Source organism: Canis lupus, chromosome 2 (assembly GCF_011100685.1).
Source record: "Canis lupus familiaris isolate Mischka breed German Shepherd chromosome 2, alternate assembly UU_Cfam_GSD_1.0, whole genome shotgun sequence".
In the NCBI taxonomy this organism is placed as follows: Eukaryota; Metazoa; Chordata; class Mammalia; order Carnivora; family Canidae; genus Canis; species Canis lupus.
In genome coordinates, this window is record NC_049223.1 from 38,287,579 (window position 1) to 38,314,695 (window position 27,117).

At 35.9% G+C, this 27,117-nt stretch overlaps 1 protein-coding gene across 5 annotated transcripts in view; it reads left to right on the top strand.

Annotated features, from left to right (window-relative positions):
- Positions 1-27,117, top strand: part of KCTD16 (potassium channel tetramerization domain containing 16) — a 260,538-nt gene that overhangs the window by 205,687 nt on the left and 27,734 nt on the right. The window contains exon 1 of one of the 5 annotated variants that reach the window (XR_005355489.1): positions 21,837-21,923. The exons of the other annotated variants lie outside the window; for them this stretch is intronic. The gene's annotated coding sequence lies outside the window, so the exon portion shown is untranslated. Of the gene's footprint in view, positions 1-21,836; positions 21,924-27,117 lie in introns of those variants that run through there. 5 annotated transcript variants of the gene reach the window in all.

A 27,117-nucleotide genomic window follows, 5' to 3' on the forward strand; every position in this document is an offset into this window, starting at 1 on the left:
AAAGCAAATGATTTATTCAAGCCCAAACAATATTAAGTAGCAGAACTAGGGGTTGTTTCCAAGTCTGTATGACTTTAAAAGTGTGTTCTCATAGTTTCTTACCAGTTACAGCAGGTGTCACAAACTCAAACACCTATAGATGCCAGACTAATCATAAATATGAGCATAACGTGTCAGGAGTAAGAAAAAAGAAATTACTTGGCTCTCTTGGACACTATTCTGTTTTCCCACTTTGTATAGAGAAGTTTTGGGGTACAGAGAAATATTTCTCTGCTATTAGGAAATAATAGTGCAGTGATAGTCAAGTGTAGTGATAAAGTAGAACTGATATTCATCCCTGGTATGGAAAAGCAGTAGGGAGTAGTGCAGACTGTGGCAAACTGAGCCCTTCGGAGGAGTGAGGAGTAATGCACCTCATTAACAGCTGACTGCTGCATGAGAACTTCATGATCCAGAGGGACCAGACTTCCTAAGTTTTCAAGAAAAGCTGAGACTCTGGATTTTTAGGTTAATGTTTCCTAATTTTTAAAAACTGGCTTATAGGCTTTTTAAATTTTAAACTGTCACCTAATTAAAACATGTATGCAGGCCAATGGAGTTTCTAGGCCACTTGTTTCCTACCGCTGTGATTATTTCTTGTCATTTAAAAATGAATAGCATAGAGCATATAAAGTGGCATCCAGCTTTTCTTGACTTCCCAATTGTGATAAGCTCTTCCTGTTTCGGTTGTTATATACCCTCCTTCCTTCTCAGGTGCCTGGTAGAGGCACATGTCTACAATAATGATGATGGTTGAAGTCCTTAAAACTTTGTCTTTCGTCAATACTCTCAATGCTGCGTCACACCCTATTGCTCATGAAAAACAATGCAGTGGTGTACATTATTGCCTTGTCAATGTAGCTGCTGTCATCAGGTTTTTCAGATAATGCATCCTATCAGTTAAGAGCCTGTCAGTGGAAGCAGCTGCCCCTGTGTGTCATGTTCTCATCTGCTGATTATGCTGGCCCAGAAAGAATGTGGGAAGTGGGTCTCGCCGTACACCGACATCACCAGCAGACAGAGCCCGCAGCTCTACTAATCTGTGAAATTGCTTCCCACTTTCCAGCACACTAAAAGCTAATTGCTTTCTTCAATGAAACAAAACTATAGACTGAGCCAGTATGTTGAGCTGGGAGATTACTCACCTGTGGCAGTCTGCTTATCTCTGGGAAATAGGAAATGTTAAAGGAAGGTTTACTGTTTGGACGTAATTAACCTTAAAGAGTGAGCTGACCATCTAGGCATCCTTACCTTTTTGGCTGATCTTTGCGTTTTATTTCAAAACTTGAAATCCACTCCTCAGCTGAGAAATGATGATTTCCCTTTACTTCATATTAAAGTAGTCATGTTTTTATGGTCGATGCAAGAACAAATAGTTAAATTGATTGTATTTTGCAGACAACGTAAAAATATTCCTAAACATGGTATTCAGTATGTGGATGTTAAATGACAGAGGGATGTGTAGCTCATGGAATACTTTTGCTGATGTGAATTATGATAATCTTAAAAGGCCAGAGAGGGAAGATTAAGTCCCATCAGCCCCATGTTTCATCTCATTTACTTACACCTCTATTTTCCAATCAGTTTTGATTTAATGTTATACATTTATACCTGTTTGGATATAGTATAAGGAGTTAATTGCAACTGGACAAACATGATAATGGTTTGAAAGAAACACCCAAAGCTGACTCCTTCTTTCTAGTTGAAGTGATTAGAATATTGGCCTAGTCAGTACCTAAAATACGTGTCATAACACAGTTGGATCACAGTGGTAGTTACTATTCAGTAGGTCACATAAAACACTCTGTTCTGCATTTTTAATGTAGTGCACATTGTGGGATACAACTGAGCAAAGGAGCCTTTGGTTGAATATCAATACATATTTCCTATGATGAAGGCTATTAGCTGCTGGGACCATCTCTAAGGAAAACAAGAAGAACAGAGTTCTTTCTGCATTTTAAAGTAGAACAGGGAAGCATGTGAGGAAGGAAGCTGAGAAATGTGCTATGGGGTCAGGTGGGGAGGTGGCCAGAGGTGAGTGTAAGATCTGGGTCCGTAGGTTTTGGTTTTTTGGTTTTTTTTTTTTTTTTTTTGGTTTCTTCAGAAGATTTTCATGGTCAGTACCATTTTCTTTCTTACTTTTTTTTCCAGTTTCATAAAAAAAAATGCTCATTTATTGAAGAAAAATAAAACCTATTGAATTGTATGAAGGAAAGGCTGCAAGTTGGCTCCTCACCCTCTCCATTATGTTGAACAGCTATTACCTTGGCTTATGTATTTTACCTCTCTGTGACTTGCTTCATTCCCTTATCCATAAAGATAACAAAAGTATCACCATCATACATTTGTTGTGAGGTTTAAATGAATTATGTATAGAAAGAGCAACTGGCACTGCCAATCCAGATCAATGGATCTGCCTATTTATCTAATTTATCTACTGTGACATTCCTTCACTTGCTTTCCCCACACCAGTTATCATATTCTCACAGACAGAATTGTCTCATTCTTTTAAAGTCCACATTATATTCCAAAATGTGAATGTACCATAATTATCAATCCCCCCTTTTTAAAAAAGATTTTATTTATTTATTCATGAGAGACACAGAGAAAGAGAGAGAGAAAGAGAGAGAGGCAGAGACACAAGGAGAAGCAGGCTCCATGGAGGGAGCCTGAAGTGGGACTCGATCCCGGGTCTCCAAGATCACACCCTGGGCTGAAGGTGGCACTAAACCGCTGGGCCTGGGCTGCCCAATGCCCTTTTGATGGACATTTACATTATTACCATTATTAGGCTATTAACAAAATTCTGCAATAAATATCCTTGTGCATATACTCTTCCATATTACCAGAAAGGGGATTACTAAGAAAAGGATCTACAGATATCTACAGATATAGTTTGATAAATACTGCTGATTGTCTTTCAAAACAGTTGCGTTGATTTACACTTCTGTTAATAGTAGTAGAAAGTTCTCTTCTCCCCAAACTTTGCCAGCATCAATAGAGGCAATTTTGTTGTGTGGTGGCTATTGTTTTTGTGTAATTGTATGCTCACGAGTGCTCTGTGCTGTATGTGTATGCATGTGTATAGTTTTGACTCCACTGCTTGACACATTGCTTTCAGCCATATACACACCCAAAGGGCAAAGAGCAACTGTGTTTGAAGATGATTATTTATAGAGTTGCTCTGTGTCTGTCTTTCCATGGAAACCATTTTGGTTTTAACTAGGTGATGTTGTGCAGATGTGACTCCAAAGTGGAAACTGTCCAAGCCATAACTCTAATCTTCCTCTCTGTTGGGCTAAAGCTGAAGTCCTGTGGGACTTTAATGAGTGTTTACACTTTGGGACAGGCAGCCCTGGTGTAGTGACAAATAAAATTGACTGCCAGCCACCTATTATGATTATCTGGTTCCCTGAATATCTCTTGCACTGCTCTGACAGAGTGTTCAACACTCGCCCCTTAGGATTTGATTTCTAGGAACCATATGAAAAACTTTACGCTTTATCTTATCCTTTTGTCTTCATTTTAAAAAGTCTATTGTCTGTAGTTTAGGGAATCGGCATCATGGAAAGAAAGCTGATCTTGGAATCAAGAAACCTAGATTCTAGCTCCAGGATAACAGGTAAAAGATACTAGAAACCTGGGTCCAAATTCCACTCTGCCAACTACTTCCCAGGCAATTGGGCAGAATATTTATCTTTGTAACATTTAGTTTTCTCCTGCATAAAGTTTTAGTTGTAATATTTCCTATTGATGTCAATCAACATTCTTCATTGTAGATAATACACATTGACTCGATGTTTTAAGCAAAAGGGCATTTATTGTAAGGATTTCACCGTGACTTCTCAGATAAACAGAAGGAAGGGTATAGATTCAGTTCTGGAAAACAAGCAAAATGTCAGGTTCTTCGGAGGCTAGGCCACAGGCACAGCCTGACTAAGGTACCCCAGCTGCTGCCATTGGCTTCCACTGTGAATAAATTCTCACATAATCCTTTGTAGTTGCATCATTTCTCCAAGGTTTGCATTTCTGAGTGGGGGTAATCCGTTGGCTAAGACTGAGTTAAGTATACATACTCAGGCTACCAGGGACAAGAAGGAATAGGAATACCTGTTTCATTTGGTCTCTATAGTTGGAAACATGCTGCTACCTCTGACAAGACCATGAAGGAAGAACACTGGAGTGATTAATAGTGTGAATTTGGGAGCCATATGCCTTGGATTCATATTCTGGCCTTACTCCTTAATCCATTTGCGTTCATAGGTGAAATGAGGTTGATTAAGATATTTACTTAATTAGGGTTGTTCTGCGAATTGAATGAGTTGATACATGTTATGTTTTTAGAAGAGTATCTGGCATATAATAAGCTCATCACACGTTATCTTTTAATATTATTAATTTTTCCAACTAGGAAAGAGTTAATACTGTATAGCCAAATACAAACAGGAAAACTAACAAACTTACCCCACCAATATCAACATACATAGTACGCATTTAATGCTGATAGTTGTTTTTTCTTATTGTTTTTTATGAATTTCAACTCTGGAACTAACTCACTCTCATCAGTCTGAGCTATTACTCTTTCTTCATCTCTAACATGAGAATGTGGACCACTTGACATTTAAGATATCTGACAATTCCAAAATACTCTGAATGAGATTCAGGACAAAGCAGAGAAATTCTGGTATGAAAAGGTAGAAAATGACCTATTGCCCAGTAAGATAGGCAGCAGCCACATAGGGCTATTGAGCACTTGAAATGAAACTAGTCTGAATTGAGATGTGCTGTAAGAGTAAAGTACACAATAGATTTCAGGGTCCTCAGGAAGAAAGAATGTATTCTAATAGTAATTTTTTAAATATTAATTACATGTTGAAATGACATAATACATATATATACATATGTATATACATATACATATATTTTAAGTAAAATACATTATTAAAGTTAATTCTACCCATTTGTTTTTACTTTATTTTTTATGTGGAGGCTAGAAAATATTAAATATTAAATATCACATATATATGGCTCACATTATATTTCTGTTGGCCAGTGCTGGGCTAAGAGCAGGTACATGGTTGAGTACTCTGGGAGCAGTTTAATGTTCTTTGAGCCCTACATTAGTTAATATATTTTCATTTTCAACTGACAGAAATCCAACTCAATGTGCTCTTTAAAAAAAAAAAAAGTAGTAATTGGAATATTATGGCTCACACATAACTAAAAAGTATGGGAATAGCCCATCTTCAGACTTGACTGGATCCAAATCAATGTCATTGGCAGTATGAGAAAACATGTGGATTCTGCATGTCTGTCTCTGCTATGTTTTCAGCTGCATTGGCTTCACTCCTTGGCACGTTCTCACTTTGTGTTAACCACAGTAGTAATGTGGATAGCATTATAACTCCTAGTCTAGGAGAATAAAAGATGGCTTCATTCTCCCAGTTCCAACAAATCTAGTTTAGGTCATGTGCCCATACTGCACCATTCACTGTGGCATGGCATGCTATGCTTTGATTATCCAGTCCTCTGTCCCCAGGAGTTCCCTGGAGCACAAGTGGAGATAGTCATTCAAAAACTGTGGCCTGAAAATGAAGGTCACCAAGAAAATACGGTTTCTGTGACCAGACCAATGACCATTGGACAGGGAAAATCAATACTCAAAGGCTGTTGGAGTCGAGGAGAATTTTCTGCTTTTTATATCATGCTTTCTGGAGCCATAAATCCATAAGTTGTCTCCTTCCACCTCTTTCTTATACACTTCAACTGTTTGGTCACCATATTATATTAATTTGCCTCTAAACAGCTACATAAATACCCCAATTTTCCCTTCCTCTTAACTAGCTTCCTATCTGTTCTTTTTAGTTCTGATTTCATTTTGCTGAAATCCAAAATCTATTTTCCACAATACATCCAGAGTAATTATGTATTTATTTAATTATAAATTATTTTTAAAAATCCACTGATCTAGAAATTTATACAAAACATAATGCATGACAATGAATTATTCTATGATAAACATTTTTTTTGTAACCACAGCCAGGTCAAGAAATAGAACAGTGTTAGACAATCAAGAAGCACCTTCCGTGCACTTCAATCGAAACCCAACTCCTTGGTGGTCTTATAAGTAACCACCCTAGTTTTTATACTAAATGTTTCCTTGATGTTTGTATAGTTATCCTTCCATCATTTCCCTTAACTTATAAATAATCTGTTGAAAATTCTGGCAATTTAAACTATGGAATTTCTCAAAGTTTTGGATGTAGCTGAATGCAAACACATTATATAATTCAATGCACTTCTCTCTTCTCTGCAAAATAGCAGCTGGGGCCTGAGGCTGGATCCAACTCAGAGAAAATTCCTTGGCTAGATTATGGAGACACGTATCTGGTTGTCTCACATTTTATGATTAGTAGCCATTGGTATTTAATACCTATACTCATTGGTTGTGATTAGTAAAATGATTTCATGCTAATTCTGTTATTTCATTTTTAGTATTATATTATCTATTTTAACCCTTTACTGAGATACAACTCATATATCATAGAAGTTATCATATAATACAAAGTTTAAAAATATATTCACACAGCTGTGAAATCATCACCACATTCTTTTCTTTTTCATCACCACATACTAATTTTAGAACATTTTGTCTCCTCTCAAAAGAAACCCGTATCCATTAGGAATTACTTCAAATTTCAACCCAGCTCACCTTCAAGCTGTAGGTAATCACCAATCTACTTTCTCTCTATAGATTTGCCTATTCTGAACATTTCATAAAATGTGATCATGCAATATATGCTCTTGTTCTTGATTTCTTTCACTTTAGCATATTGTTTTTAAGGTTCACTCATGTTGGAGTACTTTAGTCATTTTTAATTATGAATAATGTTCCTTTGTATGAATCTAGTAAATTTTATTTATTTATTCATCAGTTAATGGATATTTGAGTTATTTTAATTCCTTGACTATACTGAATAATTTTGCTATGAATATTCATGTGCAGATTTTTATTTGGACATATCTTTCATTTTCTCTTGGTTATATACCTGGAATGGATTTGCTGTGTCACATTATAACTTTATATGTAACTTTTTGAAGAACTGTCAGACTATTTTCCAAATGGCAGCACCATTTTACATTTCCATCTCTTATGTATGAGGGTTCCAATTTCTACACACTCTTGCCAGCACTTATTAGCATGTGACTTTTTTATTACAGCCATTTACTGGGTGTGAAGTAATAGTTTTCATTATATTTCTTTAATGACTAATAATGTTGAGCTTTTTTATGCATTTATTGATGATATGTAGATATTTTTGGAACACTAATCAGATTATTTGTCCCATTTCCTTTTTAAAATTTTTAACAACTTTTTATTATTGAGTTGTGGGAGTGTTTATATATTCTAGATATAAAAACCTTATCAAATATGTTTTGCAAATATTTTATCCAATTCTATGAATTCTTTTCACTTTTCCAGTGGCATCATTTGTAGCACAAAGTTAATCATTTTGATGTAGCCCACTTTTTCCTTTTGTTGATTGTACAATTGTACTTTTAGTGTCATATCTAAGAAACTATTGGCCCACATGAGGATAAAAAGATTTCCTGCTATGTTTTCTTCCAAGGGTTTTATATTTATAGCTCTTACATTTAGGACTATGATTTGAGTTATTTTTTGTATATGGTGTGAGATAGGAGTCCAACTACATTGTTAGGCATATGGATATCTAGTTGTCCCAGCACCATTTGTTTGAAAAGACTATTTCTTTCACATTGATCAACAGGTATAAAGGTAATATTTTATTTATGTATTCTTAACTTTATCCAATTTATTTAAATATCTATAGGTATGTAGTACCTCACAGTCTTGTAATAGCTATGTAGAAAGTTTGAAATAAGGATGTGTGAATCTTCCAACTTTGTTCTTTTTCAGTATTGTTTTGCTTATTCTGAGTCCCATCCATTTCCATATAAATTTTTAGATCAGCTTGGCAGTTTCTGGAAAAAAAAAATACCATCCGGGATTTTGATAGGGATTGCATTGAATCTGTAGATTGATTTGTGGGATATTGCTATCAATATTAAGGCTTCCATCTATGAACATTTAAACATCGTACTTAGATATTCTTCAGTTTCTTTCAACACAATTTTGTAGTTTTTAATATGCAAGCCTTACACTTCTTTTGTTAAATTTATACCTAAGTGTTTTATTCTTACTGGTGCTAATGCAAATGGAATTCTTTTCTTTTTTTTTTTTAATTTATTTTTAATTGGTGTTCAATTTACTAACATACAGAATAACCCCCAGTGCCCGTCACCCATTCACTCCCACCCCCCGCCCTCCTCCCCTTCTACCACCCCTAGTTCGTTTCCCAGAGTTAGCAGTCTTTACGTTCTGTCTCCCTTTCTGATATTTCCCACACATTTCTTCTCCCTTCCCTTATATTCCCTTTCACTATTATTTATATTCCCCAAATGAATGAGAACATATAATGTTTGTCCTTCTCTGATTGACTTACTTCACTCAGCATAATACCCTCCAGTTCCAACCACGTTGAAGCAAATGGTGGGTATTTGTCATTTCTAATAGCTGAGTAATATTCCATTGTATACATAAACCACATCTTCTTTATCCATTCATCTTTCGTTGGACACCGAGGCTCCTTCCACAGTTTGGCTATCATGGCCATTGCTGCTATAAACATCGGGGTGCAGGTGTCCCGGTGTTTCATTGCATTTGTATCTTTGGGGTAAATCCCCAACAGTGCAATTGCTGGGTCGTAGGGCAGGTCTATTTTTAACTCTTTGAGGAACCTCCACACAGCTTTCCAGAGTGGCTGCACCAGTTCACATTCCCACCAACAGTGTAAGAGGGTTCCCTTTTCTCCACATCCTCTCCAACATTTGTTGTTTCCTGCCTTGTTAATTTGCCCCATTCTCACTGGTGTGAGGTTGTATCTCATTGTGGTTTTGATTTGTATTTCCCTGATGGCAACTGATGCAGAGCATTTTCTCATATGTATGTTGGCCTTTCTTATTTTCATTTTTGGATGTTCATTGCTATGATATGAGAATATAATAGATTTTTGTGTATTGTTCTTGATACATTGCTGAACTTGTTCCTCCTAGAATCTCCAATACATATTGAATAAAGTCTGAAAGTTTAAATCCTTGTCTTTTGCCTGATCTTAGAGGAAAAGCATTCATTCTTTCACAATTAAGTATGATGATAGCTATCTTTTTTTTTTTTTTTTTTTGCAAATGCCCTTTATCTTGAGATAGCTTATTTCTTTTCAAATTTGTAGAACATTTCTACTGTGAAAATATACTGGATTTTGTCAAATAATTTTCTGCATTTATTGAGATGATTTTGTGGTTTTTATCCTTGATTGTGTGAAATGATTTATTATAATTATTTGATGTTTGGATATTAAACCAACCTAGCATTTTGGGGATAAATCTTAATTCGTTGTAGTATATAATGCTTTTGTACATGTTGTTGGATTAAGTTTGCTAGTATTTCTTGAGGCGTTTTGCATCTATACTTATGAGATATTTTCTGTGGTTTTCTTTCCTGTAATATCTTTGTCTGGTATTATAGTCATATTGACTTCATAGGTTGTGTTAGGAAGTATCCTCTCCTATTCTTGGAAGAGTTTTTGAAAGAATTTGAGTTTTGAAAGTTTTTGAAAGAATTGGTATTAATTCTTCTTTGAATTCTTGTCACAATTTATCATCTTAGCCTGGACTCTTCTTTGTGGGAATTTTTTTTAAAAGAATTTATTTATTTATTTATTTATTTATTTATTTATTTATTTATTTAAGAGGGAGAGAGCACAAGCAGGGGGAAGAGCAGAGGGAGAGAGAGAGGCAGTCTCCCCACTGAGCAGGGAGCCCAATGCAGGGCTAGATCCCAGGACCCTAGGATTACGACCTGAGCCAAAGGCAGATGGTTAACCACCTGAACCACCCAGGAGCCCTCGAGAGAAAATTTTAAACTAGTAATTCCATCTCTTTACCTGATGTGAACCTATTCAGATTTTCTGTTGCTTTGAGAGTAAATTTCCATAATTAGTGTCTTCTTAGGAATTTTTCATTTCATCTAAGTTTTTCATCTGATTTAGTGGCAAATAGTCGTTCATAGTAATACAGTATAATCATTTGTTATTTCTGTGATACTGGTAGTGACATTCCTTCTTTAATTCCTGATTTTAATCATGTGAATCTTCTTTACTGTTTGCTTAGTAGAGCTAAATATTTGCCAATTTGTTGATCTTTTTCAAAGAAACAACTGTGTTGGCATTATTGATTTTCTCTGCTCTAATCTTTATTATTTTCTTTTTTAAACATTCTTGGGCTTTGTTAGCTCTTTTTCTCATTTCTAAAGGAGAAGTTTAGGTTATTGATTTGTGATCTCTCTTTTTTAAATAAAGGCATTTACAGATATAAATTTCTTTTTGAGCACTGATTTAATAACTAAATCCCATAAGCTTTGTGATGCTGTATTTTCTCTATTATTTATTTTTTTAAAGATTTTATTTATTTATTCATGAGAGACAGAAAGAGAGAGAGAGGAGAGACACAAGTAGAGGGAAAAGCAGGCTCCCTGCAAGGAGCCCAATGGGTGACTTGATCCTAGATCCTAGGATCACGCCCTGAGCTGAAGGCATATGCTCAACTGCTGAGCCGCCCAGGTGTCCCACTGCTGTATTTTCATTTTCACTCATCTAAAATTGTATTTTATAATTTCCCTGGTGATTTTTTTCTTTGACTTATTGGTTACTTAAGAATGTTTTATTTAAATTTTACATATTGATTTATTTTTTAAAAGATGTTATTTATTCATGACAGACACAGAGAGAGAGAGGCAGAGACACAGGTAAAAGGAGAAGCAGACTCCCTGTGGGTAGCCCAACATGAGACTTGATCCAGGCACCCTAGGAACATGCCCTGAGCCAAAGACAGATGCTCAACCATTGAGACACCCAAGTGTCCCTACTTATTGATTTATATTTAGATTCCACTGTGGTTGAAAATATGTGTTATTTCAGTCCTTTTACATGTTTCAAGACTTATTTTTATGACCTAGCATATGTGCATCCTGGAGAATGTTCAATATGTGATTAAGAAGAATGTACATTCTGCTGCTATCGGGTAGAGTGTTCTATAGATTTTTAAATATTTAATTTATGTATAGTGTTAAGTCTTCTATTTTCTAGTTGTTTTAACCATTATTGAAGTGAATTTTGAAGTTTCCAACTATTATTGTCATATTTTCTATTTTTCCCTTTAGTTATCTCCATGGATTTTGGGGGCTATACTGTTCATTGCATTTGTGCTTATAATTACTAAATTTCATGAGAGTCTGATTTTTTATCATTATGAAATGTCCCTCTTCATCTCTAATAATTTTTTTAAAGTCTATTCTCCTTATTTGAAAGAGATTTTTTAGAAGGCTCATATTATATATGAGAATAATACTATTTTCATATTATGTAAAATATATTTTCTCATATCAGGGTGGCTATCTCAGCTCTCTTATAGTTGGTGTTTACTCGGTAGACCTTCATTTATACTTTTACTATTTGTATCTTTACATCTAAAATATGTCTCTTGTACAGAGCATATACTCAGATCCTTTTATATCTCCAGTTTCACAGTCCTTGCCTTTTGACTGGGCTATTTAAATCATTTACCTTTAATGTTACATTCACCTTTAATGTTACTGATATGGGTTTGATTTACATCTACCATTTTGCTTTTTATATTCTATATATTCCAGGTATTTTTTAAAAATAGTTTTCTCTGTTATTGCCTTCTTTTGTATTAAGTATAATTTTAGTGTAACATTCTAATTCTTTTTATAATTTTTATTTATCTTCACAGTGGTTGCTATAGGCCTTATAAAGTACATTTTTATTTATCAGAATCTAGTTCAGATTTATTCTCAGTTCCAGAGAAATATACTATCTTTTATATAGCTCCATTTCCTCCCACCCTTTTTGCACAATTACTATTATGCACTATGCTAATATATACTATTATGTCTGTATATGTTGCAAATCCAATAATGAATTGTTTTAATTTTCAGTTTGCATAGTCATATATTTTAACAGAGCTAAAAGAAGAAAAGAAAGCAATTGTATATTTATAGAGTTTGTTATATTAACCTTCTTATTTACCTTTTCTGGTTCACTTCATTACTTTCTTTGGATTTGATTTACCAACTGGTTTCATTTTCTTACTGCAATTTAGTTTTGTTCTAACTAATGTCCTCTGTGCTATTATTGTCTAATATATTACATTATTATATGTTAAAAGCCTTATTGTACAATTATACTCATATTTTTTATGCAATTTTTAAATCAGTCAGGAGAACAAAGGAAATGAAATACGTAATCATTCTGTCTTTTGTAATTATTTAGATGATTACCTTTAACAGCACTCTTTGTTCTATCATATGGATACCAATGACCATCTGGTATCACTTGCTTTTTGACATGAAGAACTTTCTTTAGCTTTTCTCGTATGGAAGATCTTTTAGGAACAAATTCTCTTAGGTTTTGTTTATTGGCAATGTCTTTTTATTTTTCTTTCATTAAAAAAATAGTTTTGCTGGGTATAGGATTCTTTGTTGAGTTTTTGCTTTCCACCCTTTGACTATGTCATCCCACTGCATTCTAACCTCCATTGTTTCTGATGATAAGTCAGCTGTTAACCTTCTTGAGTTTCTTTGCACGTGGTGAGTAATTTTTCTCACACTGCTATCAACATTTTGTCTTTATCTTTCAACACTTTCATTATAACATGTCTTGATGTAAATATCTTTATCTTACTTGAAGTTTATTGGAGTTCTTGGATGTGAGACTATTGTTTTTAATTAAATTTGGAAAATTTTCAGCCATTATTTCCTCAAATATTTTTTTCTGTCCCTTTCTATTCTTTCTTTCTAGTACTCCCATTATACAGATTTGGTGTCAAAATACTGCAGTGGTTCCCTGTCTTCCTCCTTTGTGATGAGTTACTATTTTTTTAAATTATCATCAACTCATAGACTTAAAGTTATTTGATGAGTTTGAATACATTGTAGTTATTATCATTGATAACTACAAATTATTCTATTTTTGTCCAGTGAGAGCCTCTTCTGTTTGACTGCTGAGTCTTTTTATTTTTATTTTTATTTTTATTTTTATTTTATTTTATTTTATTTATTTTATTTTATTTTTTTTTTTGCTGAGTCTTTTTAGCATGACTTTCATAGTCATTGATCATTTACTTGCTGTCAGGTACAATGAGGTATTCAACGTTAATCTTGTGTATTTCCTATTCCAGACCTGGAATCAGGCTTTTCCAAGAAGGTTTGGTTTATTTTAGTGAGAAATGGCATTTTAAGATCATAATCTAGGTATAAGAATACTCATTGTTCTTGGGGTAGCCATTATATCTATGTCTCTTCAATGCATAGAGCTAAAATACAGATACATATATAAAGATAAAGTAGGGATCCCTGGATGGCGCAGCGGTTTGGCACCTGCCTTTGGCCCAGGGCGCGATCCTGGAGACCCGGGATCGAATCCCACGTCGGGATCCCAGTGCATGGAGCCTGCTTCTCCCTCTGCCTGTGTCTCTGCCTCTCTCTCTCTCTCTGTGACTATCACAAATAAAAAAAAAATGTAAAGATAAAGTATATCATTAATTTATATTGATACCTCTATCAGATTTAAAACTATAGGGTTTTTACTTAATTCTTCTCTAGGATATCTGATCTCCTTTGTTCCACATCAGAAATCATTGCATATAACCAGAGCATAATAAACCTGGTTCCTCTTAGATTTCACTTAATCTTAGTTCTAAAAGCGTATCTGTTAGGGTTTGATCAGTAAAGCAGACCACTCCAAATGGTATGGTGTAAGTGATGGGTCTTATGGATTAGATTTTACACAATTGTGACAGCTGTTGAAAAAGTCAATTGGAGGCTGTCCCTCTGATTCCAACGTTAGGTCCAAAGCTGCTATAGATCAGTAGGGAAGAAATACTATACATGAAGCAGAGGGAAATAAGGAAAAAGTGGAACCCCATAAAGAGAATCTGGATTTCATGTTTATTTCCCATCACCTATAACCCCAACAATGTAGGTGATCCATAGAAGAAAGTCGTGCCCTTTGTCAAAGAGTTGCACACATACTTAGCTGAGGACTTACAGAAGCTAAAGAAGGATATTTGATAGGAACTAAAAGGGTTTAGGGTCTGACTGATGCCAGAGACCAATAAGGTTAGTTAACAGATAATAACTATATGCTCAAACTGTAAGTACATAGAATCTTTTACTGACATTCACAGAATAATGGCTTCTGTTTCATTTCTGCTTTCTAAATATTATGCAACTTTGTTTTATAGAGAGTTGTAACCTAGGAATATACAAAGAAAGGAATTCTGAAAAATGCAATTCTAGCTTAGCTAAATTGACACCGTAAAAAACTACTACTTTAAATAAATATATATTTAATGCTAACCACAAGTCCTTATCTTGATACTACTTTAGTCATTTTGGTTAGCTAAATCTTGTTCTATTATAAATTTCCCAGAAAGCTTTCAAGAGCTGAATAATATCCCCTTAGTTCTTACAGTTGATAACAGTTTCTGCCACTTATACCTATAAGTTAGTTTTGCTAGATATAAAATCCTTGATTTACACTTTCTTTCCCTGAATATCCTAAATATGATATTCCATTTTCTTTTTGCATAAAGTATTGCTGTCAAAAAGTATGATGATAATTTAATATTATTTCCCTGAAAAGCCACATGCTTTTTCTTTACCTAAAGTTATATATGCATAATGGAATAATTGATTGTTTTATATTAACAATTTTTAACAATTGCTCTCTCCCCTTGCTTAAATTTTCTTTTTTAGAAATGCCTATTTTTTGTTTGTTGATTTTTTTTAGCCTGTCTTCAATATATGTTGTCAGTTTCTCTAGAATCCTTTTGATCTCTTATTTTTATTTTTAAGTATCCTGTTTTCCCTTTTTATTTCTAAGATGGTTTTTGTTGTGTTTTTGCACTCCTGTATTCTTTCTAGCTTAGTCTTCACTTTTAAAAGTATTTATTCTTTTGTTTATTTTTTTAACAATTTTATTTATTTGTTTAAGAGAGAGCATGTCACTGGGGCGGGGGGGGGGGTGGCGCAGAGAACAGAGGGAGAGGGATAAGCAGACTCCATGCTAAGCATAGAACTCCATGTGGAGCTTAATCCCACTACCCTGAGATCATGACCTGAGCTGAAATCAAGAGTCAGAGGATGACTGGGTGGCTCAATCAGTTAAGTATCTGCCTTCAGCTCAGGTCATGATTCTAGGGTCCCGAGATTGAGCCCCATATCAGGCTCCCTGCTCAGCAGAGAGCCTGCTGCTTCTCCCTCTGCTCCTCCCCTGACTCTTTCTCTCTCTTTCTCTCTCTCTCTCTCTGTCTTGCTAGCTCTCTCTCAAATAAATAAATAAAATCTTAAAAAAAAAAAAGAAATTAAGAATCAGATGCTTAACTAAATGAGCCACTTGAGTGCTATTCCTTTGTTTATAATTCTTTCATTAATAATGTTGTTGAAATTCCTAGTCTTTCTAATTCCAACTTGTGTTATTCTTCAATATTTTGTGTCAGTTTCTTAATGTATTTGAATTCATTTTGAAACAGTGAATTGTACTTTTAATCTTCTTTATGTACATGTCATTCTGGCATGCATTCATTGTCTGCAGGGTGGTTATTCTGCTCTTTTTCTCCATATATATTGTCTAAATGTTATTCTTTCACTTAATTTCACCTTATATATTTGGGTAGAATTTGAGCTCAACAGTATTGTATTGCTTATCTTTATGGAAAATTATCTTTTCTAACCTTTTAGAATAAGATGAGGTTGTTCGTGGTATACTTTGCTATGCAGGAGCTATTTTATTTGGTGTAAAATCTCATTTATTTTTACTTTCATTGCCTTTCCTTTTGGTGTCAAATCCAAAAAACACTGCCAGGATGAATGTCAATTTACTCATTCTTTTTTTTTTTTTTCTAGGAGTTTTATGGTTTGAGGTTTTAAATTTAAGTCTTTAATCCATTTTGAGTTGATTTTTGTTCATGAAGTTAGAGGGTCCAGTTTGCTGTGTGTCGCTGTCCAGTTTTCCCAACACTATTTGTTGAAGAGACTGTCCTTTCCTTATTGTGTATTCTTGACTCCTTTGTCATAAATTAATTGACTATATATAATGCTTTTTTCTACTTTTTTCCTTTAATGTGAATATTTAGAGTGTTTAAAAATAATACTGTCAACGCTGCCATTTCTTCCAAAACCTGCAGAGCAATTATTTTGAAAACACAAATCTAAATATGATACTTACATACTTAAAAATAATGATTTCATATATTATTATCCTTTAAATCCATGCTTCTTTTCATAGCCCAAAAGAGAGGATCTCCAGGTCTTCTCTGTACTGAAATTACCTATGCTGCTTTTAACAATCACCCAGGGGCATGCGGCTGGCCCAACTGGTTAAGCAGTGTGACTTTGGCTCAGGTCATGGTCTCAGGGTCCTGGGATTGAGCCCTGCATGGCAGTGGGCTCCCCACTCACTAGAGAGTCTGCTTGTCCTTCTGCCCCTCCCCTTGCTCATGCTCTCTCACTCTCTCTCTCTTAAATAAATAAATAAAATCTTAAAAACAATCCTGAGGCCCAAATTGTACTCACGACCAATTAAATTAGAAGCCACAATGGTGGGATCAAACATCTGCATTTTTTAAAGCTCTCCAGGTGATTCCAGTGCCTGAGAGCCATTGACAAGAAGTCACTTCATAATAATCTAACTCTTTTGGATTTTTCTAATTCTCCATGTTGAAATTCACTGGTAAGCCCACAAATAATCCAAGTATCAGTCATATCAAACTAGTTATACTGTTAAAATTCATTGTTTCTCTTGTCCTCTTACTTCTGTTCTCTTTGCCTAGAATTACCCCCTTCTACCTAAAGTGACTAATTGTCTGATCACCACCATATAGCCTGTAAGTAAAAGATCTAAAGGCTATTACAGGTATATGATCTTAACATAAGGCAAAGAAAATGGCTGATTCGCTGTAAATTTAGGTTTTCTTGTATCATACTGAGTCCATTGTTGAACCCTGTGTGAAAATATAAACCAATTCTTGCTTGGAGGTAAGCCTCAGCTGTCTCTGGTTATCTCCATGAATTCCTAGAAACTAAGTTTTGGTCTTTGGAAAGTTTATCGAGAAGGATGAGTTACTGACCAGGACCCCTATTGGATGTTTGCTTCTCCGTATGATGATTTATATTCATAATACCAAGGCTGCAGTTGGAAATTAGACCTGCCACTTTAAAATATGCTTGGTCTGGCTCTGATATTGTGAGGAGTGGATTCTTATCAGCAGTTGCATTAAAACAGCATCAGAGACAAGAGCAAGCATATTTTTAAAATGACAGCTCTAAGAGGCCTTCCTGTTTTAGATTAAATCATGATTCTAAAAGGCTAAGCCCTGGATTAAAGATTTTTATTTGTGTCCATATTCTCTTAATCAAATCTCCTTTTCTTAATGCTTCCACCCTTAGGAAAAATGAGAAACCACTTTTTCCTTATGGATTTTATTGTATCACATTTAAGTCCCAGTAGACACGAAACAACTTATCTTGGTTTGAAATAAGATAAACTTTTGATACAACCAGTGATCTACCATGAAGTTATTAAAAATAATGTCACAAAATCATCTTTTATAGTTGTGGACAAATGATAATATAAAGTCTGGAAGGATTCACACCAAAACAGTAAAAATGGTTATTCATTTGTGATAGAATCTCAGGTCATTTTAACTTTTTTCAGTGTTCTTATCTACCTTTTCCCCCAATTTTCTTACAGTGGATATGTATATGTACATATACATATTAAAAAGATAAGTGTAGTTTGAGAGTTTTCCACTAAGATAGTAGAGGTTGCCTTTTAAAAGGCTCTATTGAAGGATTTATAGATCCTATTACTCTTCATATATATTTTATCTGAATAGCAAAAGCTAAAGAGTCTCTCAGAGCAACTTAACCTGCCTCCATTCACTCCTCAATTCTGTAGAGGTCTCAAGTTATGATTTCCAATTAGAGGAGAGAGAGGATTTTTTTTTCAGCATAGTCGTCAATTTATCAAAATCGTTCTAAGTCTCCAACTTATACTTGGGGTAGATGGCACAGAGGGATGCAGGAAAGGCCGACTGGTGATTCTGTATCTGTTTTTGTGTGGTCTGGGTCAGGTTACCCCATCAGGCTCAGCTTTGACTACGCTCATTTTACCCCACCAAGAGATAATGGCTAGGAGGGAGACCTTAATTACATGTTAGAAAGGACAAACCAGTGCACTAAGGGACTGCAACACGGATCTCACTTTTTTTTTTTTTTTGAATCTCTATTAAAATCAAACTTTAATCATGAATTGTGAAATAGAGCACAGGCAGTTAGGGGCTGCTAAAATATTAACACATCTATTGAAACAGAAACCCAGGCACTTTATTATCCTCATGACCAGCTCTGGGATTTCATAATTAAGTCTTTCAGTTTGATTTATTTAGACTCTAAGCAAATTTTCAAAGTGAGTTTGAGGGGCTTTGTACTTGGAACATGAATGCATTGCATTTCCCGAGGCAATTTTGAACTGGGGTTTCATCACTTCAACGCCCTGGCTCTGAAGCAAGTATTCTGAGAAACTTCTCTTGAGCATCCTTACTCATTAACTGTGAGAAGGACCTCACACATCTCCCTTAGCAGTGTGAATATTCAGGAGGGAGGGAGAGGGAAAGATGTTATACTTAGGAATGAAACTGTATTAGTCTCAGACCAATTTCTCTTGGTCTGTTCTCATTGGTATTACAAATGGACACTTCTATTTCTTAGCTAATCCTATAGCTGGTTCTGGCTATTTCCTCATTGGCCAGAGCCATTAGAAAGATGCACCCCTTCCATATTTAGAAGAAACATTCCATTGTTTCTTTTACCTTTCAAGAGGTATTTTGATGTTGAGGAGCATTGGACCTAGCATAATCCTGAGATTTAACATGTCTGCAAATGCTCAGATAATCTGAACTTGAACATGCTATGTAAACATGCTATGTAAAACCCATCTCAAGGAACAGGATAGGTGAATCAAGGAAGAGAATGAAATCTAAATATGGTAGACTTCAGGATGGCAGTTTATCCAGTGATACATGAGAATCTTTGTTCCAGGCAGAGAAAGAGAAGAGAATAAGTCATATGGAAGATGTGCCTAATTATTTGTTAATATGAGAGAGAAGGAGAGAGACAGAGGTGTGAGAGTGGACAGAGGGAGATAGGAAGGAAGGAGAGAGGGATAGGAAGGAAGGAGAGAAGAAGAGGGGGGCAGAGGAGGGAAGAGAGGAGAGGGAGCATTGCTATAGGAAACTATGGTATCCAGTTTTTAAAATATAGGGTTTAGCATATCCACTTTGAGCATTTGAAAATCACTAGTTAACCTTGGTCATTTGCCAAATCAGCTGCCAAAACTGGACCACAATGAAACACCACAGCCTTTCATCATTGTGATGAAAGAAACAGCAAAAAGGTTGAGTTCAGCAGCAGCATGAACAACCAGTGTGTTTTGACTTCCTAATCTGCTCCCCTTTCCCCCACCATCAAAAAGGATGTGAAATACATGTCATTCTAGTTTTCCTCTCACCATGATGTAGAAAAGAAGCTGTTTTACCCCGAGTTGTCAGACTCCCCTGACCACTCTGCGATGTCTTTATGGTCTGTGTAGATTTTTGTAGAAGATTCTTAAAAACAAAATACCTTAGAGAACTGATGATAGGATTTAGTGTCAGAAGCCCCTAGACTGAGTCTACACTAATTGTGGAACCTTGGAAATGGTCCTCGGTTAATATGAATCACAATTTATTAATTTGGCAAATGGAAGGAAGTATCATTTATTTCACAGGATGAAAAGTAAAATGTGATTATAGCTATATAAAATCTACCAATTTCCTGAGCATTCAGTAATTGTTGTTTGGATTATTACTTTTATTATGAGAGAATTCTTGACTAGCCAGTGAAAGAAGTATTTTTGGCAGAAAAGGAAGGACGCTGCCATCAACATTCTGCTATCATATCCCATGGTAGCTCCCTACTCTACTGGTTTTAGCTTGGCCTCAATCCGGGACTGAGATATTAAACTATACCAACCCTTTACAAGAATTGATTTCTCTAAGATCTCAGAGGTGGCTGCCTTTGACTCCAGTGTGACCTCCTGGAAAAGCTCTCAGTGTAACATTGAGCTCAGCCAAACTCAGTAAATTTAGCAGATGGAGATGAGACATGTATTGGGATCAGAGGATTGACCTCTCAAATTTTTTTCAGTGACAAAACTGGCATACCATTGTTCCAACTAGTGTTCTGGCCATGCTGGAGAAATCAAAAGTGAATCAATAGACTTAAAACCACATACACATATATGTCAATGCTGTCCTTATCTTAAATCTTTATGCTGTGCATTATTTGCTACATAACTTAGAATTCAGGAGGTTCCCCATGCAAATTTTCAGCTTTTATATATCAGTTAAAAAAAATCTTAAAAACAAACAAACTGTGAAGTTAAGGGCACACCTGATAAGGGCACAGTCAGATAAGGTTCCAACTCTGATTTCAGATTGGATCATATCTCTGGATTGTGAGATCAAGCCCCATATCGGGCTCTACTCCTTGTGCAGATTCTGCCTAAGACTCTCTCTCCCTCTCTCTCTGCCCCTCCCTACCCCTCTATCTGTCTCTCAAATAGATAAATAAAACTGAAGCTAAAAAAATCACCCATATCTTTCATAAAATTAAAGCATTCATAGAATCAGAAGTATCCATATCAACTTTATATATTTTTTGTTTTTGTTTTTGTCACATGGACACAGAGTCAATCAACTGTGTGGTTTATAGGAAACTCATTATTATTCATACTACTCTATCATCTCCCCCGATAATGTTCGGGAAATGTTGATTCTTTCAACCAGCTTTTTAAGGAGATTAGGGAGTTTTTAAGGCCCACTGTGAATGAACCAAGTATCTGCGATTATTTAAATATCAAATATGAAAAATATTTTCTCATAGAAGCAATGTTAAAGCTTGTGGCTAGAGTCTTTAATTGTTATCAGAAGCTTTTAAAAATCATTAAAGTTTCTATGCGAAGTCCTGGGATTCCATATGTAAAGATCCCTCACTGATAACTCAATTTTTTGAAGGAAGCTCCTCTGTCTTTCTCTATTTGCCATGCTAGGTGTGTGGATTGCCTTTTCCCCCTTCACCAGGGGTTTGTTTGCACGAGTCAGGGATATGTCTTTTTTTCTGGGTTAGGCCACGTTTTGATTCATTTTAAGAAAGCATTACACCTGAGCTTCATTCATAGTCTTAATGGAACCTAGTGACAAGAAAAGAAACAAAGAACAGGCCTGAAGTTTCAGGTCACCAAAAATGTAGAGTCCATCTAGGGGATGATTGTGTTCCACTTTTATTACAGGTCCCAAATCTATAACACCACATTAGGAGGTCACCACATTCTGAAGTTATCACAGCAGTTTCAACTTTCTGCTTCAGATCTCCTCTTTTTTCTTTTCACCTTATCTGAGATAATGTGGACCGTGTACTCTATCCTCTTAGGGATTTTGTTCACAAGCAGGCACCTGCATCCAAGCTGGTGGTGGCCTATTCTCACCCTCCTTCCTAGTTGCTCTGGGCAAATATGACCAGTAATAATAGAATCCACTAGGAGTTCCATTACCTAATTTGAGGCACATTTAATGTCCAGTACTATTCTCAATGATCTTCACGAGCACCATTACATGGCAAGCAGGTAAAATTCTAAGCATATTTCTCAAGCAAACTTTAAAAAGTGTCGGTTATTTTTTTTGTTGTTGTTGTAGTAGTGTGGGATACATCATTCTGAGAAAGGTGCACACAGAATTGTTTATCTTTACTAAGGACACTACGTTAAGCTACTATCTTACTGCCATTTTTCCTCAAAGAAAGAAAAGTGTCATTAAGTAATCTGGTGACTGCTTTGGGGATATTTAGAGCTGTAAAAGGCTACTCTACCTAATGTTTCCTAGAATAGGAATATGGTGATGGAGATATATAATGGCCAAAGCTAGTGCACTACACTGATTCATTTAATCGATATTTTTGGGTTAGTGTCTACTTTGTGTAGATATTCTTTTAGGCACTGAGGATGCAGCAATAAATAAGAGATTAAAAATCCCTCAGTCTCATGGAGCTTACATTCTAAAGCATAGCAGGGGTCTTAGGCTTTGCAATGATTGGTATAAGGTGGAAGGCCCCAAGAGGTCACTGGCTCCCTGCTATCTGGAGTGGTTCTACCCCCAGCTTTTCCTTGTGAGTTGTAGCAGATCCTTCCTCCTTTCCTTCATCATGGCACCATTAAGGGGTGTGCACACTTCTGAGTTTGGAGCAGATGAGAGAGAGGCAAGTAGGGAGTCTCTAACTTTCTTTTGCTTCTACATGACCTCCTCCCTTTGGAAGTGTGAGATGACCCCTCCTTGTTTAGCCAGAATGCATTTCCCTACTAAACGGAGTACTCAGCACGTGGTTCTCCAGCACCATTTGACAAGAGAGAGGCACATTCAATTTCTGCAGTAGTACTTAGTTTTACCAGACACTGTGGTAGAGATCAGAGTGGCAGATAATTTGGAGACCAAGAGAAGGGAAGGGTGGAGAATAAATGAATTTGGTGTGGACCCCTGGGGTAAGCCCCAGCCAGCTACTGTGATCCCTCTGGCTGAGCAATGACATGAAGGCAGGATTAATTGAACGGGTGGTATGATGCAAGGGAGTTGAATTGGGAAGATGGTTGACCCTGATGGTTTAGTAGGGAAGCAAGGGATTGTAGCAGTCTGAAAGGTTAGTAGCAAGGTAAAGGGAGAAGAGTGTTCCTAGGCAGGACTAGCAATATTCAAAAAGAGCAGTTAAATACTGAAGTGGAGGCTTTCGTAGCCTATGATTTTTAAGAAGCAAACTTCCAGGGATGCCTGGGTGGCTCTGTGGTTGAGTGTCTGCCTTTCTCAGTGTGTGATCCCAGGATCCAGAATTGAGTCCCACATCAGGCTTCCAGCAGGGATCCTGCTTCTCCCTCTGCCTATGTCTCTGCCTCTCTCTCTATGACTCTCATAAATAAATAAATAAATAAAATCTTAAAAAAAAAAAAAAAAAAAGAAGAAAAAAAAAAGGACTTCCATAAACTGGGAATGACTCAATCTGAGAATGCCTGAATAGAGGTACAGTTCTCCAAGTACATTTGTGTTGGTACCTGGGTCCTTGCCTGATTCTCCAGCAGCATCACAAAAGAGAAGCTTATGCCCAGTGTTAAAAAGTGTTTACATGTGTTAAAAATGTCAACTTGATTCAAAGATAAACTGTAAGTTGTTGCCATGTCTCGTATTATGTATGCCATTTTCAAATTGTACCAAACTTGCACAATTTCTACCCATAGCAAAACATATGTAGTACCCATGTCATCTTCAAGTAATAGGAACATGACTGTGATTTTAGAACTTAATCTGTTTTCTCTAGGTAACTAAAAGGCACATATACCTTTGCAAAACATGATAAAAGACCTATGCTTTCAATCAGATATAAGCCAATTGAAGAAAGCATTTTTAGATGGTATTTCATGCTGCTTTACTCATTATTCAATCATAATTAGAGATAACTTCCAGTACTACCTATGTTTATTAATATTTTAATTAATGCTGATGACGGTGGTACCTGTGCCTTCAGGACAGAACAACTGTTGCAGTTTTGAAACTCAACTAAATAAACAGGTCTTGTAGTGATAAAAAAATAAATAAAAAGGCACATATAATTCTTCTTTATATTTTTACTATTTTAAATTCCTTGTATATTTTCATTATTTTAAATTCTTTGCATATTTCCTTCCCAATCTCATCTTTGCTGGAATTTTGAACAAGAGGGGTAGCATGAGAATAAAGTACTGCTTTCTTACCTTTAACACTAACATTTTAGCTTAGAAAATATCTACATGCTTTTAAATAAAATTAACTATAACTGAAAATACAACCTGCCTCTCAACTCAATATGTATTTTTTTTCTCTCTGACTTTCTCTGTTACTTTGTTCCTCTCCATTAATTCCCAGTCCCTACACATACTACACACACACAGGCTAGACTCATTAGGGACATATTACAGTGCAATTTTGGTATCAAACTTCTTCTGCCTATTGTTTCATTCAGTTGAAGAAGGTAAATTGCCATGGTCTCAGGTTTACTATTCATTTTCCTTAATGCATGATTCAATGATTTCATTTAACTGGGGAATGTATTTTTGAGTGATACATTTTTAGCTGGGTAGATCTAGGCTTTTGAATTCATGTTGGCAACACTTTCTTTGAGACTATATACCACATCTCTTTTCCTGGCGGATGTAAAAACAAACAAGAAAATCAACCTCTTGCATTGACTGTTAAGATGAATATTTGAAAAGATCAACTCTTTAAAATTGTCTTTCCCTTAACATCCTCTTACACCTTATGCTATACAAACTGCTTTTATTCAAAAGTGGTCTCTAAAGATCTGAGAGGAGGAGAAAACAGAAATTTTCTGAATAAAATGCATATAACCATAGATGAAAAATGAAGTTTAAGCTTTGAGTAACTTAGTTGAGAAAACAAATGAGCCTATACTCACATGAAGTATAAAGTTGAAATGAAAAGTGATCATCACGCCTGGGTGGCTCAGCAATTTAGCGCCTGCCTTTGGCTCAGGGCGTGATCCTGGAGTCCCCGGATCGAGTCCTGCATTGGGCTCCCTGCATGGAGCCGGCTTCTCTCTCTGCCTGTGTCTCTGCCTCTCTCTCTGTGTCTCTCATGAATAAATAAATAAAATATTAAAAAGAAAGAAAGAAAGAAAAAGAGAGAGAGAGAGAGAGAGAGAGAGAGAAAGAAAGAAAGAAAGAAAGAAAGAAAGAAAGAAAAGAAAGAAAGAAAGAAAGAAAGAAAGAAAGAAAGAAAGAAAGAAAGAGAAAGAAAGAAAGAAAGAGAGAAGGTGATGATTGCTGGACTATATATACTTAAATGTAATAAATATGTAATGAATCTGTGGTCAGATAGCCTCATTGACCAAAAGGTGTTTCATTTATTTGCTTACTCAGTGACCACGGTGAGGTGGCCCTTATATGCCAAAAATTTTGCTCTTCCTGTGGGCATAGAAGATGAATGAGCATGGCTCCTGCTGGTGAGGGGCCTTGAATTTGATATAGGGTCCACCTACAAAGCACAACACAGTGCTGTAAGTGCAAGAAAGATGTGCCCAGGTGAAAGGTGGGGACACAGAAGAGGGGTCAGGACCACTGGGGTTGGGTATGGTAGAAATCAGAAGGCTTTCTAGAGAGGTGCAACTAAGCTGACTCTTCACTGATGAGTTATCCAGGCAAAGGGACAGTCTGATCAGTCAGTGGGGCAAGAAACCTAATGTACAAACACTAAGGAGTAAATATGGGTAGTGGAAGGAGACTAGATTAAGGAGAGATTCAAAAAACCAGGTCAAGAATTTCCTCTGTCCTGCTAAGGAGAATAATCCAATGCCAATGAGACTAATCTGAAGACGGACAATGAAAATGATGGTAATACCGAAGATACAAATTCTACCTCAAATTTATATGCTGTGAAGTTATTATAACTTTGTAGAATACATTCATGAATATTCTCATTTAATAGAAGCTAGCAAGGTGGAAGTGGGGGAATAATACCTGTCAAAATTAGGAATAAGAAAAATATAGGGATTTTAGGAATTTGGCCAAGGTTATATAACTTGTTGGTATCAGATCAGGGCCTGGGACACGAGTTCTCATACCGTAACTGGCGTAGTGTGCCACCTGCCATGTAACAGAGGAACCCTTACTCAAGGTCTTCACTATATCCTGAAATGTAAGCCAGCCATCTTCTCACCTGTGGGGCTGTTCAGATGGACTTCTGTTCAGTAGAGTAGGGCTGGAGCTAACCAAAGGGTTAGCCCCGTTGATGGGGAAAGAAAAAACATATTGTACATACAATTCATTCTCTTTACATGAGAGAAAGAGATTAAGGAATAATCTGTAATAATAGATTGATGATTATTAATTACTTATAATTAGTAATAATATATTACTAATATATTATTTGTAATAATAGTAATAACTGGTAACAACAGTGACAAATATGTTTAGTTCAGGGGCCAAGCACCAAGCAAAGCACTCTCCATTTACTTCTCAACCCCATGAGGCAGGTACTGCTATTGCTCCCATTTTACAGGTGAGCAAACTGAGGTTTGGCACTCGCACAAGTCACACAAGTGATTAGTAGAAGTGCGATTCATACCGGGATTTGTTTGAAGTCACATCCAGGCTCTTTCCCGCCATGTGAAACTGCCGCTTGATTTATACACCACCTTTACTGTACCATATGTGAATTGTTGGTATTTAATAAACCATATGGAGACTTCTTTCTGCGTTCCAAGAATTCTGCTGCAGAGGCTGTTATTCTGTAGATAAAGGAACCCTGTCCTAAAATGTTTACTAACTACGCCTTGGTCCTGCTGTTAAAACAAAAAAGAAAAAAGAAAGACACCAAATGTCTTAGACCCTAATGCAATTTGATTTACTGTTTCTTTACTAATCCAGCTTCATGGGCTGGGATGTAATGGAAATCTATTAGAAACTCTGTTTCTTGAATAGAAATGTACAAACCAAAGGAATAATATAAAACTGAACATGCTGAAATCTGTTAATTTTCATTGGTGTTTGAACTTCGGGCTTGGCTCCTGTTTCTGACAACCTAGAGGATACGGGACTGTCTTCTTGCATTTCAATGTGTTCGCAGCTATTCTCTCTCTGCCTGTGGTAGGGAACACACAATCAGGTACTCAGATGTGACAGGATGATGGAAATGAGAAAGTAAAGACGGCACATGGGAAGGAAGTAATTACCTAGAATGCATATTTATCATAGTCTGTCATTGTTTACAAACAATATAATGATT